Raw genomic sequence first — 16455 nt, 5'->3', positions numbered from 1 at the left:
GATTCCGATGCTTCACTTCAGGTTTACTGTATCCCTCTGACCTTTTTATTGACGATGAAACACAGAAATTGCATCGGAAATAAATACAAAAGGCACAATACGGACTGAAGTACATGTAGACTGAATCTTCCTACTGTCTAAGTTATGAACCATTCCCGTGACACTAGTTATAGATTCCGATGCTTCATATCAGGTTTACGGTATCCCTTGGACCTTCTTAATGACGATGAAACACAGGTAGTGCATCGGAATTAAGTACATAAGGCACAATGCCAACTTAAGTACAAGAAGACTGACTCTTCCTATTGTCTATGTTTTGAACCATTCCTGTGTAACTAGTTATAGATTCCGATGCTTCACTTCAGGTTTACTGTATCGCTCTGACCTTCTTTTTGACGATGAAACACAGAAATTGCATCGGAATTAAATAGAAAAGGCACAATGCCGACTTAAGTACAAGAAGACTGACTCTTCTTACTGACTATGTGTTGAACCATTCCTGTGACGCTAGTTACAGGTTCCGATGCTTCACTTCAGGTTTACTGTATCCCTTGGACATTCTTATTGGCGATGAAACACAGAAATTGCATCGCAATTAAATAGAAAAAGCACAATGCCGACATAAGTACAAGAAGACTGATTGTCCTTACTGACTATGTTATCAACCATTCCTGTGATTCTAGTTATAGATTCCGACGCTTCACGTCAGGTTTACTGTATCCCTCTCACCTTCTTACTGACGATGAAACACAGAAATTGCATCGGAATTAAATAGAAAAGTCATAATGCCGACCTAAGTACAAGAAGACTGACTCATCTTACTGACTATGTTTGAACCATTCCTGTGACACTAGTTATAGATTCCGATGCTTCACTTCAGGTTTACTGTATCCCTTTGGCCCTCTTATTGACGATGAAACACAGAAATAGCATCGGAATGAAATACAAAAGGCACAATACCGACTTAAGTACAAGAAGACTGACTCGTCTTACTGACTATGATTTGAACCATTCCTGTGACACCAGTAAGAGATTCCGATGCTTCATTTCAGGTTTATTGTATCCCTCTGACCTTCGTATTGACGATGAAACACAGTAATTGCATCGGACTTAATTTGAAAAGGGCACAATGCCGACTTAAGTACAAGAAGACTGACTCTTCTTACTGTCTATGTTTTGAACCATTCCTGTGACACTAGTTATAGATTCCGATGCTTCACTTCAGGTTTACTGTATCCCTTGGACCTTCTTATTGACGATGAAATACAGAAATTGCATCGGAATTAAATACAAAAGGCACAATGCCGACTTAAGTAGAAGATGACCGACCCTTCTTACGTTCTATGTTCTGAACCATTCATGTGACAAAAGTTCTAGATTCCGATGCTTCACTTCAGGTTTACTGTATCCCTCTGACCATCCTATTGACGATGAAACACAGATATTGAATCGGAATTAAATACGAAAGGCACAATGCCGACTTAAGTACAAGAAGACTGACTCTTCTTACTGACTATGTTTTGAACCTTATCTGTGACACTAGTTATAGATTCCGATGCTTCACTTCAGGTTTACTGTATCCCTTGGACCTTCTTATTGATGACGAAACACAGAAATTGCATCGGAATTAAATAGAAAAGGCACAATGCCGACTTATGTACAAGAAGACTGCCTCTTCCTACTGTCTATGCTTTGAACCATTCCTGTGACACTAGTTATGGATTCCGATGCTTCTCTTTAGGTTTACTGTATCCCTTGGACCTTCTTATTGACAATGAAACACAGAAATTGCATCGCAATTGAATACAAAAGGCACAATGCCGACTTATGTACAAGAAGACTGACTCTTCATACTGACTATATCTTGATCCATTCCTGTAACACTAGTTATAGATTCCGATGCTTCACTTCAGGTTTACTGTATCCCTCTGACCTTCTTATTGACAATGAAACACAGAAATTGCATCGGAATTAAATACAAAAGGCACAATGACGACTTAAGTACAAGAAGACTGACTCTTCTTACTGACAATGATTTGAACCATTCCAGTGATACTAGTTGTAGATTCAGATGCTTCACTTCATGTTTACTGTATGCCTCTGACCTTCTTATTAACGATGAAACACCGATATTGCATCGGAATTAAATAGAAAAGGCACAATGCCGACTTAAGTACAAGAAGACCGTTTCTTCCAACTGTCTATGTTTTGAACGATTCCTGTGACACTAGTTATAGATTCCGATGCTCCACTTCAGGTTTACTGTATCTCTTGGACCTTCTTATTGACGATGAAACACAGAAGTTGCATCGGAATTAAATACAAAAGGCACAATGCCGACTTAAGTACAAGAAGACTGACTCTTCTTACCGACTATGCTTTGAACCATTCCTGTGACACTAGTTATAGATTCCGATGCTTCACTTCAGGTTTACTGTATCCCTCTGACCTTCTTATTGACGATGAAACACAGAAATTGCATCGGAAATAAATACAAAAGGCACAATACGGACTGAAGTACATGTAGACTGAATCTTCCTACTGTCTAAGTTATGAACCATTCCCGTGACACTAGTTATAGATTCCGATGCTTCATATCAGGTTTACGGTATCCCTTGGACCTTCTTAATGACGATGAAACACAGATAGTGCATCGGAATTAAGTACATAAGGCACAATGCCAACTTAAGTACAAGAAGACTGACTCTTCCTATTGTCTATGTTTTGAACCATTCCTGTGACGCTAGTTACAGATTCCGATGCTTCACTTCAGGTTTACTGTATCCCTTGGACCTTCTTATTGACGATGAAACACAGAAATTGCATCGGAATTAAATACAAAAGGCACAATGCCGACTTAAGTACAAGAAGACTGACTCTTCTTACTGACTATGTGTTGAACCATTCCTGTGACACTATTTGGAGATTCCGATGCCTCCCTTCAGGTTTACTGTATCCCTCCGACCTTCTTATTGTCGATTAAACACAGTAATTGCATCGGAATTAAATTGAAAAGGGCACAATGCCGACTTAAGTACAAGAAGACTGACTCTTCTTACTGACTATGTTTTGAACCATTCCGGTGACACTAGTTATAGATTCCGATGCTTCACTTCAGGTTTATGTATCCCTTGGACCTTCTTATTGACGTTGAAACACAGCAATTGCATCGGAATTAAATACAAAAGGGACAATGCCTACTTAAGTACAAGAAGACTGACTTTTCTTACTGACTATGTTTTGAACCATTCCTGTGACACTAGTTGTATGTTTCCATGCTTCACTTCAGGTTTACTGCATCCCTAGGACCTTCTTAGTGACGATGAAACACAGAAATTGCATCGGAACTAAATACAAAAGGCAATGCCGACTTATGTATAAGATGACTGACTCTTCCTACTGTCTATGTTTTGAACCATTCCTGTGACATTATTAATGGATTCCAATGCTTCACTTCAGGTTTACTGTATCCTTTGGACCTTCTTATTGGCGACGAAACACAGAAATTGCATCGGAATTAATTAGAAAAGGCACAATGGCGACTTAAGTACAAGAAGACTGACTCTTCTTACTGTCTATGTTTTGAACCATTCCTGTGACACTAGTTCTAGATTCCGATGCTTCTCCTCAGGTTCACTGAATCCCTCTGACCTTCTTATTGACGATGAAACACAGAAATTGCATCGGAATTAAATAGAAAATGCACAATGCCGACTTAAGTACAAGAGGACTGACTCTTCTTACTGACTATGCTTTGAACCATTCCTGTGACACTAGTTATAGATTCCGATGCTTCACTTCAAGTTTACTGTATCCCACTGACCTTCGTATTGACGATGAAACACAGAAATTGCATCGGAAATAAATACAAAATGCACAATACCGACTTAAGTACAAGAAGCCTGACTCTTCTTACTGACTATGATTTGAACCATCGCTGTGACACTAGTTATAATTTCCGATGCTTCATTTCAGGTTTACTGTATCCCTTCGACCTTCTTAATGACGATGAAACACAGACAGTGCATCGCAATTAAGTACAAAAGTCACAATGCCAACTTAAGTACAAGAGGACTGACCCTTCCTACTGTCTATGCTTTTAACCATTCCTGTGACACTAGTTATAGATTCCGATGCTTCACTTCAGGTTTACTGTATCCCTCTGACCTTCTTTTTGACGATTAAACACAGAAATTGCATCGGAATTAAATAGAAAAGGCACAATGCCGACTTAAGTACAAGAAGATTGACTCTTCTTATTGACTATATCTTGATCCATTCCTGTGTCACTAGTTATATATTTCGATGCATCACTTCAGGTTTACTGTATCCCTTGGACCTTGTTATTGACGATGAAACACAGAAATTGCATCGGAATTAAAGACAAAAGGCCCAATGCCTACTTAAGTACAAGAAGACTGACTCTTCCTACTGTCTATGATTTGAAACATCCCTGTGACACTAGTTATAGATTAGGATGCTTCACTTCAGGTTTACTGTATCCCTCTGACCCTCTTATGGACGATGAAACACAGTAATTGCATCGGAATTAAATAGAAAAGGCGCAATGCCGACTTAAGTACAAGAAGACTGACTCTTCTTAATGTCTATGTTTTGAACCATTCCTGTGACACTAGTTATAGATTCCGATGCTCCACTTCAGGATTACTGTATCACTTGGACATTCTTATTGAGGATGAAACACAGAAATTGCATCGAAATTAAATACAAAAGGCACAATGCCGACTTAAGTACAAGAAGACTGACTCTTCTTACTGACTATGATTTGAACCATCGCTGTGACACTAGTTATAATTTCCGATGCTTCATTTCAGGTTTACTGTATCCCTTCGACCTTCTTAATGACGATGAAACACAGATAGTGCATCGGAATTAAATACAAAAGGCACAATGCCAACTTAAGTACAAGAAGATTGACTCTTCCAACTGTCTATGTTTTGAACCATTCCTGTGACACTAGTTATAGATTCCGATGCTTCACTTCAGGTTTACTGTATATCGCTGACCTTCTTTTTGGCGATGAAACACAGAAATTGCATCGGATTTGAATAGAAAAGGCACAATGCCGACTTAAGTGCAAGAAGACTGACTCTTCTTACTGACTATATCTTGATCCATTCCTGTGACAGTAGTTACTGATTCCAATGCTTCACTTCAGGTTTACTTTACACCTTGGACCTTCTGATTGACGATGAAACACAGAAATTGCGTCGGAATTAAATACAAAATGTACAATGCCTACGTAAGTACAAGAAGACTGAGTCTTCTTACTGACTATGCTTTGAACCATTCCTGTGACACTAGTTCAGATTCCGATGCTTCACTTCAGGTTTACTGTATCCTTAGGACCTTCTTATTGGCGACGAAACACAGAAATTGCTTCGGAATTAAATAGAAAAGTCACAATGCCTACTTAAGTACAAGAAGACAGACTCTTCTTACTGTCTATGTTTTGAACCATTCCTATGACACTAGTTATAGATTCCGATGCTTCACCTCAGGTTCACTGTATCCCTCTAACCTTCTTATTGACGATGAAGCACAGAAATTGCATCGGAAATAAATAGAAAAGGCACAATGCCGATTTCAGTACAAGCAGACTGACTCTTCTTAGTGTCTATGTTTTGAACCATTCCTGTGACGCTAGTTACAGATTCCGATGCTTCACTTCAGGTTTACTGTATCCCTTGGACCTTCTTATTGACGATGAAACACAGAAATTGCATCGGAATTAAATACAAAAAAAGCACAATGCCGACTTAAGTACAAGAAGACTGACTCATCTTACTGACTGCTTTGAACCTTTCCTGTGACACTAGTTATAGATTCCGATGTTTCACTTCAGGTTTACTGTATCCCTTGGACCTTCTGATTGACGATGTAACACGGAAATTGCATCCGAATTAAATACAAAAGGCACAATGCCGACTTAAGGACAAGTAGACTGACTCTTCTTACTGACTGTGTTTTGAACCATTCCGGTGACACTAGTTATACATTCCGTTGCATCACTTCATGTTCACTGTATCCCTCTGTCCCTCTTATTGACGGTGAAGCACAGAAATTGCATCGGAATTAAGTAGAAAAGGCACAATGCCGACTGAAGTACAAGAAGACTGACTCTTCTTACTGTCTATGTTTTGGACCATTCCTGTGACACTAGTTATGGATTCCGATGCTTCACGTCAGGTTTACTGAATCACTCTGACCTTCTTTTTGACGATGAAACACAGAAATTGCATCGGAATTAAATAGAAAAGGCCCAATGCCAACTAAAGTACTAGAAGACTGATTCTTCTTACTGACTATGTTTTGAACCATTCCTGTGACACTAGTTATAGATTCCGATTCTCCGTTTCAGGTTTACTGTATCCCTTGGACCTTCTTATTGACGATGAAACACAGAAATTGCATCGGAACTAAATACAAAAGGCACAATGCCGACTTAAGTATAAGAAGACTGACTCTTCTTACTGACTATGTTCTGAACCATTCCAGTGACACTAGTTATAGTTTCCGATGCTCCATTTCAGGTTTACTGTATCTCTTGGACCTTCTTATTGACGATGAAACACAGAAATTTCACCGAAATTAAATACAAAAGGCACAATGCCGACTTAAGTACAAGAATACTGACTCTTCTTACTGACTATTTTTTGAACCATTCGTGTGACACTAGTTATAGATTCCGATGCTTCACTTCAAGTTAACTGTATCCCTCTGACCTTCTTATTGACGATGAAACACAGAAATTGCATCGGAAATAAATACAACAGGCACAATACCGACTTAAGTACATGTAGACTGAATCTTCCTACTGTCTATGTTTTGAACCATTCCTGTGACACTAGTTACTGATTCCGATGCTTCATTTCAGGTTTACTGTATCCCTTGGACCTTCTTAATGACGATGAAGCACAGATAGTGCATCGGATTTAAATACAAAAGGCACAATGCCAACTTAAGTACAAGAAGAATGACTCTTCTTACTGACTATGTTTTGAACCATTCCTGTGACACTAGTTATGGATTCCGATGCTTCACTTCAGGTTTACTGTATTCCATGGACCTTCTCATTGACGATGAAACACAGAAATTGCATCGGAATTAGATGCAAAATGCACAATGCCGACTTAAGTACAACAAGACTGACTCTTCTTACTGACTACATCTTGATCCATACCTGTGACACTCGTTACAGATTCCGATGCTCCACTTCAGGTTTACTGTATCCCTTGGACCTTCTTATTGACGATGAAACACGGATATTGCATCGGAATTAAATACAAAAGAAACAATGCCACCACAAGTACAAGAAGGCTGACTCTTCCTACTGTCTATGTTTTGAACCGTTCCTGTGACACTAGTTATAGTGTCCGATGCTTCACTCCAGGTTTACTGTATCCCTTGGACCTTCTTATTGACGATGAAACACAGAAATTGCATCGGAATTAAATACAAAAGGCACAATGCAGTCTTAAGTACAAGCAGACTGACTCTTCTTAATGTCTATGTTTTGAACCATTCCTGTGACACTAGTTAAAGATTCCGATGCTTCACTTCAGGTTTACTGTATCCCTTGGACCTTCTTATTGACGATGAAACACAGAAATTGCATCGAAAATAAATACAAAAGGCACAATGCCGACTTAAGTACAACAAGACTGACTCTTCTCACTGGATATGCTTTGAAGCATTCCTGTGGCACTAGTTATAGATTGCGCTGCTTCACTTCAGGCTTACTGTATCCCTCTGACCTTCTTATTGACGATGAAACACAGAAATTGCATCGGAATTAAATACAAAAGGCACAATGCCGACTTAAGAAGACTTACCCTTCTTACTGACTATGATTTGAACCATTCCTGTGACACTAGTTTAGGATTCCGATGCTTCACTTCAGATTTACTATATCCCTTGGACCTTCTTATTGACGATGAAACACAGAAATTGCATCGGAATTAAATACAAAAGGCACAATGTCGACTTAAGTACAAGAAGACTGACTCTTCTTACTGACTATATCTTGATCGATTCCTGTTACACTAGTTATAGATTCCGATGCTTCACTTCGGGATTACTGTATCCCTTGGACCTTCTTATTGACGATGAAACACAGGAATTGCATCGGAATTAAATACAAAAGGCACAATGCCGACATAAGTACAAGAAGACTGACTCTTCTTACTGACTATGATTTGAACCATTCCTGTGACACTAGTTGTAGTTTCCGATGCTTCACTTCAGGTTTATTGTATCCCTCTGACCTTCTTATTAACGATGAAACTCAGATATTGCATCGGAATTAAATACAAAAGGCACAATGCCAACTTAAGTACAAGGAGACTGACTCTTATTACTGACTATGTTTTGATCCATTCCTGTGACACTAGTTATAGATTCCGATGCTTCGCCTCAGGTTCACTGTATCCCTCTGACCTTCTTGTTGACGATGAAACACAGAAATTGCATCGGAATTGAATAGAAAAGGCACAATGCCGTCTTAAGTACAAGCAGACTGACTCTTCTTAGTGTATATGTTTTGAACCATTCCTGTGACACTAGTTAAAGATTCCGTTGCTACACTTCAGGTTTGCTGTATCCCTTGGACCTTCTTATTGACGATGAAACACAGAAATTGCATCGAAAATAAATACAAAAGGCACAATACCGACTTAAGTACATGTAGACTGAATCTTCCTACTGTCTATGTTTTGAACCATTCCTGTGACACTAGTTATAGATTCCGATGCTTCACCTCAGGTTCACTGTATCCCTCTGACCTTCTTATTGACGATGAAACACAGAAATTGCATCGGAATTAAATACAAAAGGCACAATGCAGTCTTAAGTACAAGCAGACTGACTCTTCTTAATGTCTATGTTTTGAACCATTCCTGTGACACTAGTTAAAGATTCCGATGCTTCACTTCAGGTTTACTGTATCCATTGGACCTTCTTATTGACGATGAAACACAGAAATTGCATCGGAATTGAATAGAAAATGCACAATGCCGTCTTAAGTACACGCAGACTGACTCTTCTTAGTGTATATGTTTTGAACCATTCCTGTGACACTAGTTAAAGATTCCGATGCTTCACTTCAGGTTTGCTGTATCCCTCTGACCTTCTCATTAACGATGAAACACAGATATTGCATCGGAATTAAATACAAAAGGCACAATGCCGACTTAAGTACAAGAAGACTGACTCTTCTAACTGACTATGTTTTGAACCTTTCGTGTGTCACTAGTTATAGATTCCGATGCTTCACTTCTGGTTTACTGTATCCCTTGGACCTTCGTATTGACGATGAAACACAGAAATTGCATGGGAATTAAATACAAAAGGCACAATGCCCAATGAAGTACTAGAAGACTGACTCTTCTTACTGACTATGTTTTGAACCATTCCTGTGACACTAGTTATGGATTCCGATGCTTCACTTCAGGTTTACTGTATCCCTTGGACCTGCGTATTGACGATGAAACACTGAAATTGCATCGGTATTAAATACAAAAGGCACAGTGCCGACCTAAGTACGAGAAGACTGACTCCTCTTACTGACTATACCTTGATTCATTCCTGTGACACTAGTTATAGATTCCGATGCTTCACTTCAGGTTTACTGTATCCCTTGGACCTCATTATTGACGATGAGACGCAGAAATTGCATCGGACTTAAATACAAAAGGCACAATGCCGACTAAAGGACAAGAAGACTGGATCTTCTTACTGCCTATGTTTTGAACCATTCCTGTGACACTAGTTATAGATTCAGATGCTTCACCTCAGGTTTACTGTATCCCTCTGACCTTCTTATTGACGATGAAACACAGAAATTGCATCTGAATTAAATGCAAAAGGCACAATGCCGACTTAAGTGCAAGAAGACTGACTCTTCTTACTGTCTGTGTTTTGAACCATTGCTGTGACACTAGTTATAGATTCCGATGCTTCACTTCATGTTTACTGTATCCCTTGGACCTTCTTATTGACGATGAAACACAGAAATTGCATCGGAATTAAATACAAAAGGCACAATGCCGACTTAAGTACAAGAACACTGACTCTTCTTACTGACTATATATTGATCCATTCCTGTGACACTAGTTATAGATTCGGATGCTTCTCTTCAGGTTTGCTGTATACCTTGGACCTTCTTATTGACGACGAAACACAGAAATTGCATCAGAATTGAATACAAAAGGCACAATGCCTACTAAAGTACAACATGACTGGCTCTTCTTACTGAGTATGTTTTGAACCATTCCTGTGACACTAGTTGTAGATTCCGAGGCTTCACTTCAGGTTTACTGTATCCCTCTGACGTTCTTATTAACGATGAAACACAGATATTGCATCGGAATTAAATACAAAGGCACAATGCTGACTTAAGTAGAAGAAGACTGACTCTTCTTACTGACTATGTTTTGAACCATTCCTGTGACACTAGTTATAGATTACGATGCTTCACTTCCGGTTTACTGTATCCCTTGGACCTTCGTATTGACGATGAAACACAGAAATTGCATCGGAAATAAATAGAAAAGGCACAATGCCGTCTTAAGTACAAGCAGACTGACTCTTCTTACTAACTATGTTTTGAACCATTCCTGTGATGCTAGTTAAAGATTCCGATGCTTCACTTCAGGTTTACTGTATCCGTTGGACCTTCTTATTGACGATGAAACACAGAAATTGCATCGGAATTGAATACAAAAGGCACAATGCCGACTTAGGTACAAGAAGACAGTCTCTTCTTACTGTCTATGTTTTGAACCATTCCTGTGACACTAGTTATGGATTCCGATGTTTCACTTCAGCTTTACTGTATCCCTTGGACCTTCTTATTGACGATGAAACACAGAAATTGCATCGGAACTAAATACAAAGGCACAATGCCGACTTAAGTATAAGAAGACTGACTCTTTACTGCTGTCTATGTTTGAACCATTCCTGTGACATTAGTTATAGATTCCGATGCTTCACTTCAGGGTTACTGTATCCTTTGGACCTTCTTATTGGCGACGAAACACAGAAATTGCATCCTAATTAAATAGAAAATGCACAATGCCGACTTAAGTACAAGAAGACTGACTGTTCTTACTGTCTATGTTTCGAACCATTGCTGTGACACTAGTTATAGATTCCGATGCTTCACCTCAGGTCCCCTGTATCCCTTGAACCTTCTCATTGACGATGAAACACAGAAATTACATCGCAATTAAATACAAAAGGCACAATGCCGACTTACGTACAAGAAAACTGAATCTTCTTACTGCCTATGTTTTGAACCATTCCTGTGACACTAGTTATAGATTCCGATGCATCACTTCAGGCTTACTGTATCCCTCTGACCTTCTTATTGACGACGAAACACAGAAATTGCATCGGAATTAAATACAAAAGGCACAATGCCTACTTAAGAAGACTTACTCTTCTTACTGACTATGTTTTGAACCATTCCTGTGACACTAGTTTTGGATTCCGATGCTTCACTTCACGTTTACTGTATCCCTTGGACCTTCTAATTGACGATGAAACACAGAAATTGCATTGGAATTAAATACAAAAGGCACAAATCCGACTTAAGTACAAGAAGACTGACTCTTCTTACTGACTATGATTTGAACCATTCCTGTGACACTAGTTGTAGATTCCGATGCTTCACTTCAGGTTTATTGTATCCCTCTGACCTTCTTATTAACGATGAAACACAGATATTGCATCGGAATTAAATACAAAAGGCACAATGCCGACTTAAGTACAAGCAGACTGACTCTTCATACTGACTATGTTTTGAACCATTCCTGTGACGCTAGTTACAGATTCCGATGCTTCACTTCAGGTTTACTGTGTCCCTTGGACCTTCTTATTGACGATGAAACACAGAAATTGCATCGGAATTAAATACAAAAGGCAAAATGGCGACTTAAGTACAAGAAGACTGACTCTTCTTACTGACTGTTTGAACCATTCCTGTGACACTAGATATAGATTCCGATGCTTCACTTCAGGTTTACTGTATCCCTCTGACGTTCTTATTAACGGTGAAACGCAGATATTGCATCGGAATTAAATACAAAAGGCACAATGCCGACATAAGTACAAGAAGACTGACTCTTCTTACTGACTATGTTTTGAACCATTCCTGTGACACTAGTTACAGATTCCGATGCTTTACTTCTGGTTTACTCTATCCCTTGGACCGTGGTATTGATGATGAAACACAGAAATTTCATCGGAATTAAATACAAAAGGCACAATGCCGACTTACGTACAAGAAGACTGACTCTTCTTACTGACTATGTTTTGAACCAATCCTGTGACACTAGTTATGGATTCCGATGCTTCACTTCAGGTTTACTGTATCCCATGGACCTTCTTATTGACGATGAAACACAGAAATTGCATCGGAATTAGAAACAAAAGGCACAATGCCGACTTAAGTACAAAAAGACTGACTCGTCTTACTGACTATAGCTTGTTCCATTCCTGTGACACTAGTTATAGAATCCGATGCTTCACTCCAGATTCACTGTATCCCTTGGACCCTCTTATTGACGATGAAACACAGAAATTACATCGCAATTAAATACAAAAGACACAATGCTGACTAAAGGACAAGAAGCCTGAATCTTCTACTGCCTATGTTTTGAACCATTCCTGTGACACTAGTTATAGATTCCGATGCTTCACTTCAGGCTTACTGTATCCCTCTGACCTTCTTATTGACGACGAAACACAGAAATTGCATCGGAATTAAATACAAAAGGCACAATGCCTACTTAAGAAGACTTACTCTTCTTACTGACAATGTTTTGAACCATTCCTGTGACACTAGTTTTGGATTCCGATGCTTCACTTCAAGTTTACTGTATCCCTTGGACATTCTAATTGACGATGAAACACAGAAATTGCATCGGAATTAAATACAAAAGGCACAATGTCGACTTAAGTACAAGAAGACTGACTCTTCTTACTGACTATGTTTGATCCATTCCTGTGACACTAGTTGTAGATTCCGAGGCTTCACTTCAGGTTTACTGTATCCCTCTGACCTTCTTATTGACGACGAAACACAGAAATTGCATCGGAATTAAATACAAAAGGCACAATGCCTACTTAAGAAGACTTACTCTTCTTACTGACAATGTTTTGAACCATTCCTGTGACACTAGTTTTGGATTCCGATGCTTCACTTCAAGTTTACTGTATCCCTTGGACATTCTAATTGACGATGAAACACAGATATTGCATCGGAATTAAATACAAAAGGCACAATGCCGACATAAGTACAAGAAGACTGACTCTTCTTACTGACTATGTTTTGAACCATTCCTGTGACACTAGTTACAGATTCCGATGCTTTACTTCTGGTTTACTCTATCCCTTGGACCGTGGTATTGATGATGAAACACAGATATTGCATCGGAATTAAATACAAAAGGCACAATGCCGACATAAGTACAAGAAGACTGACTCTTCTTACTGACTATGTTTTGAACCATTCCTGTGACACTAGTTATAGATTCCGATGCTTCACTTCAGGCTTACTGTATCCCTCTGACCTTCTTATTGACGACGAAACACAGAAATTGCATCGGAATTAAATACAAAAGGCACAATGCCTACTTAAGAAGACTTACTCTTCTTACTGACAATGTTTTGAACCATTCCTGTGACACTAGTTTTGGATTCCGATGCTTCACTTCAAGTTTACTGTATCCCTTGGACATTCTAATTGACGATGAAACACAGAAATTGCATCGGAATTAAATACAAAAGGCACAATGTCGACTTAAGTACAAGAAGACTGACTCTTCTTACTGACTATGTTTGATCCATTCCTGTGACACTAGTTATAGATTCCGATGCTTCACTTCAGGTTTACTGTATCCCTCTGACCTTCTTATTGACGACGAAACACAGAAATTGCATCGGAATTAAATACAAAAGGCACAATGCCTACTTAAGAAGACTTACTCTTCTTACTGACAATGTTTTGAACCATTCCTGTGACACTAGTTTTGGATTCTGATGCTTCACTTCAAGTTTACTGTATCCCTTGGACATTCTAATTGACGATGAAACACAGATATTGCATCGGAATTAAATACAAAAGGCACAATGCCGACATAAGTACAAGAAGACTGACTCTTCTTACTGACTATGTTTTGAACCATTCCTGTGACACTAGTTACAGATTCCGATGCTTTACTTCTGGTTTACTCTATCCCTTGGACCGTGGTATTGATGATGAAACACAGAAATTTCATCGGAATTAAATACAAAAGGCACAATGCCGACTTACGTACAAGAAGACTGACTCTTCTTACTGACTATGTTTTGAACCAATCCTGTGACACTAGTTATGGATTCCGATGCTTCACTTCAGGTTTACTGTATCCCATGGACCTTCTTATTGACGATGAAACACAGAAATTGCATCGGAATTAGAAACAAAAGGCACAATGCCGACTTAAGTACAAAAAGACTGACTCGTCTTACTGACTATAGCTTGTTCCATTCCTGTGACACTAGTTATAGAATCCGATGCTTCACTCCAGATTCACTGTATCCCTTGGACCCTCTTATTGACGATGAAACACAGAAATTACATCGCAATTAAATACAAAAGACACAATGCTGACTAAAGGACAAGAAGCCTGAATCTTCTACTGCCTATGTTTTGAACCATTCCTGTGACACTAGTTATAGATTCCGATGCTTCACTTCAGGCTTACTGTATCCCTCTGACCTTCTTATTAACGATGAAACACAGATATTGCATCGGAATTAAATACAAAAGGCACAATGCCGACTTAAGTACAAGCAGACTGACTCTTCTTACTGACTATGTTTGATCCATTCCTGTGACACTAGTTGTAGATTCCGAGGCTTCACTTCAGGTTTACTGTATCCCTAGGACCTTCTTATTGACGATGAAACACAGAAATTGCATCGGAACTAAATACAAAAGGCACAATGCCGACTTAAGTATAAGAAGACTGACTCTTTACTGCTGTCTATGTTTGAACCATGCCTGTGACATTAGTTATAGATTCCGATGCTTCACTTCAGTGTTACTGTATCCTTTGGACCTTCTTATTGGCGACGAAACACAGAAATTGCATCGGAATTAAATAGAAAATGCACAATGCCGACTTAAGTACAAGAAGACTGACTGTTCTTACTGTCTATGTTTCGAACAATTGCTGTGACACTAGTTATAGATTCCGATGCTTCACCTCAAGTCCACTGTATCCCTCTGACCTTCTTATTGACGATGAAACACAGAAATTGCATCGGAATTAAATACAAAAGGCACAATGCCTACGTAAGAAGACTTACGCTTCTTACTGACTATGTTTTGAACCATTCCTGTGACACTAGTTTTGGATTCCGATGCTTCACTTCAGGTTTACTGTATCCCTTGGACCCTCTAATTGACGATGAAACACAGAAATTGCATCGGAATTAAATACAAAAGGCACAATGTCGACTTAAGTACAAGATGACTGACTCTTCTTACTGACTCTATCTTGATCCATTCCTGTGACACTAGTTATAGATTCCGATGCTTCACTTCGGGTTTACTGTATCCCTTGGACCTTCTTATTGACTATGAAACACAGAAATTGCATCGGAATTAAATACAAAAGGCATAATGCAGACTTAAGTACAAGAAGACTGACTCTTCTTACTGACTATGATTTGAACCATTCCTGTGACACTAGTTGTAGATCCCAATGCTTCACTTCAGGTTTACCGTATCCCTCTGACGTTCTTATTAACGATGAAACACAGATATTGCATCGGAATTAAATACAAAAGGTACAATGCTGACTTAAGTACAAGCAGACTGACTCTTCTTAGTGTCTATGTTTTGAACCGTTCCTGTGACACTAGTTATAGAGTCCGATGCTTCGCTCCAGGTTTACTGTATCCCTTGGACCTTCTTATTTGACGATGAAACACAGAAATTACATCGCAATTAAATACAAAAGGCACAATGCCTACTTAAGTACAAGATGACTGGCTCTTCTTACTGAGTATGTTTTGAACCATTCCTGTGACACTAGTTGTAGATTCCGAGGCTTCACTTCAGGTTTACTGTATCCCTCTGACCTTCTTATTGACGATGAAACACAGAAATTGCTTCGGAACTAAATACAAAAGGCACAATGCCGACTTAAGTATAAGAAGACTGACTCTTTACTGCTGTCTATGTTTGAACCATTCCTGTGACATTAGTTATAGATTCCGATGCTTCACTTCAGGGTTACTGTATCCTTTGGACATTCTTATTGGTGACGAAACACAGAAATTGCATCGGAATTACATAGAAAATGCACAATGCCGTCTTAAGTACAAGAAGACTGACTCTTCTTACTGTCTATGTTTCGAACCGTTGCTGTGACACTAGTT

This window comes from Schistocerca serialis, unplaced genomic scaffold, assembly GCF_023864345.2.
Source record: "Schistocerca serialis cubense isolate TAMUIC-IGC-003099 unplaced genomic scaffold, iqSchSeri2.2 HiC_scaffold_1363, whole genome shotgun sequence".
Lineage (NCBI taxonomy): Eukaryota > Metazoa > Arthropoda > Insecta > Orthoptera > Acrididae > Schistocerca > Schistocerca serialis.
This window is presented reverse-complemented; position numbering follows the sequence as displayed.